Genomic DNA, 2324 nt, shown 5'->3' with positions numbered 1-2324 from the left:
GGCTTTTCTATAAATCGGGAAAATTTCACGACTTTGTCTTGTTCAGGGGCGGAGTTACGAATTTTTAAAGACCGCCATGTTTGACATCCGAAACGTAATTTTTCGGGAAGATTTTCAAAATTTATGAAAAAAAAACCGCTGGTAGGAATTGAACAAAACTTTTCGCACATTAAGCACAAGGCATCTACTAAAAATCGTGCACATTTCACATTTTTGCCATGTCCGGAGGCGCAGTTATGAATTTTTAGAACCAGGCTGCTTCATTTAGAAAAGTGCGTTTTTCCGGAAGTCACTTAAAATTATCCAAATTTTACGGGCATTCAGGAATTATATGAATCTTTGCATACAATGAGCACATAATTTCTTGGATAAATCTGGAAAGTTTCACAAATTTGTTTGCCCAGGGGCGGAGTTGTGAATTTTTTCAGACAGGCATGTTTGATTTAAGAAAATTAATTTTCCAGACTAAATGTTCTTCAAATTTACTGGTTCATAAGAATCGAATGATTTTTGTTCCATGGTGAGCTACAGGGCTTTTCTATAAATCGGGAAAATTTCACGACTTTGTCTTGTTCAGGGGCGGAGTTACGAATTTTTAAAGACCGCCATGTTTGACATCCGAAACGTAATTTTTCAGGAAGATTTTCAAAATTTATCAAAAAAAACCGCTGGTAGGAATTGAACAAAATTTTTCGCACATTAAGCACAAGGCATCTACTAAGAATCGTGAACATTTCACATTTTTGCCATGTCCGAAGGCGCAGTTATAAATTTTTAGAACCAGGCTGTTTCATTTAGAAAAGTGAGTTTTTGCGGAAGTAACTTAAAATTATGCAAATTTTACGGGCATTCAGGAATTATATGAATCTTTGCATACAGTGAGCGCAAAATTTCTTGGATAAATCTGGAAAATTGCACAAGTTTGTTTTGCCCAGGGGGGGAGTTGTAAATTTTTTGAGACAGGCATGTTTGATTTAAGAAAATTAAGTTTCCAGACTAATTTTTTTAAAATTTACTGGTTCATAAGAATCGAATTGAACTTTTTTCGTAGTGAGCTACAGGTGTCTTCTATAAATCTGGAGAATTTCACACATTGGTCCTGTCCAGGGGCGGATTTATGAATTTTTAGACACAAGCGTGATTCATTAAAAAAAAATTGGCGAAATCCAATTATTCGAAAAAGTTGGGGATACTTTTGTATGCATTGGCTTTAAAGATCTTTCGAAAAATGTGGACATTTTCAGCCGTCTTTTTTCTTAAGCCGAGATTTTTTAAGCGCGAATTGGACACTTTTGCAAAACTGAGCGGTGAACGGGAATTGCGTGAAACTTTGAAAACCTTTAGCGCAATATATTGTCTTTCAATTCTAAAAGTTTAAGTCTGTGAGCTTTTCCAGATCGGGAGTTTTCTTTTCCTCACTCTTCACGTAACGAGGTTTCATCCCCGAATCTCCTCAAAAATGAAAAATTGAAATGCGAAGCGACTTTCGCTCTTCTCCACCCCGAAAAACGTGAGAAAACCGCCTCATTCCTGAACCTTTTTGAATCATAAGTAACAAGCTTCCATGAAAATACATTCTCCTGTAAACCCAAATCGCGCAAATTTGAAGCGAAAAAATCGCCCCATAAACGGCCCGAAACAAGAACAACAGCACTGTCAAAACGAGAAGAACAAGATCAGTCAAAGACACTACAAAAGAAGAAATGAGCCGAAGAAACTGTACAGTAAGCAAAAGTAGGACCAATCGAAGAACAGCCGACTGGAAAAGAGATTGAGAGAAAACAGAGACAAGCGTTTCGGACTAACCGCAATGCTCTTCATCCTCAGAGTTCGGGCAGTCCTCAATGCCGTCGCAGCGTTGGCTCATTTTCACGCAGGTACCATTGTTGCATCGGAAACTCTCCTGCGTGCAAAATGTGCAATTCGTCTCGTCGCTCCCATCTGCACACTCGACTTTGCGGTTGCAGCGCTCCATTTGGTCAATGCAAGCGCCATCTCGGCACTGCCATTGATAGCGCTGGCAGCGATTCGACTCTAGGTTTGAAACAGCTTTGGAACTTTGGATCGCTTCAGCGACAGAAGCCGCCCCCCGTATTGCTCAGAGCGTTAAAGCCATTGCAACCGAACTTAATTTATCACTAACCCTCGCCCTCTAGTGGACTAACTATCCATCACCCCTTTGTTAAGGGCGGCCAAGCTCTACCCCATCAACCAAGAGGAAAGCTTGTGCCTTATTTTTAATAATTAGCCACTACTTGTACTCAGGGCAGGTGTTTCAAAAACCCCTTTCTTGGGCACTTTGCCTGCAAATGTTTGCCTTTAAG

The 2324-nt window shown here is 39.8% G+C and overlaps 1 protein-coding gene across 1 annotated transcript in view; it reads left to right on the top strand.

The window, feature by feature from the left end:
* LOC109537564 (basement membrane-specific heparan sulfate proteoglycan core protein) overlaps positions 1-2324 on the top strand; it is a gene marked incomplete in the record, with an annotated part of 87023 nt that overhangs the window by 50163 nt on the left and 34536 nt on the right.

This window comes from Dendroctonus ponderosae, unplaced genomic scaffold (genome assembly GCF_020466585.1).
Source record: "Dendroctonus ponderosae isolate FM_Combo_2020 unplaced genomic scaffold, Dpon_F_20191213v2 Dpon_F_20191213_11, whole genome shotgun sequence".
Taxonomy (NCBI): Eukaryota; Metazoa; Arthropoda; class Insecta; order Coleoptera; family Curculionidae; genus Dendroctonus; species Dendroctonus ponderosae.
Note: the sequence above shows the minus strand (reverse complement) of the source record. Positions and strands in the feature narration are given on the sequence as shown.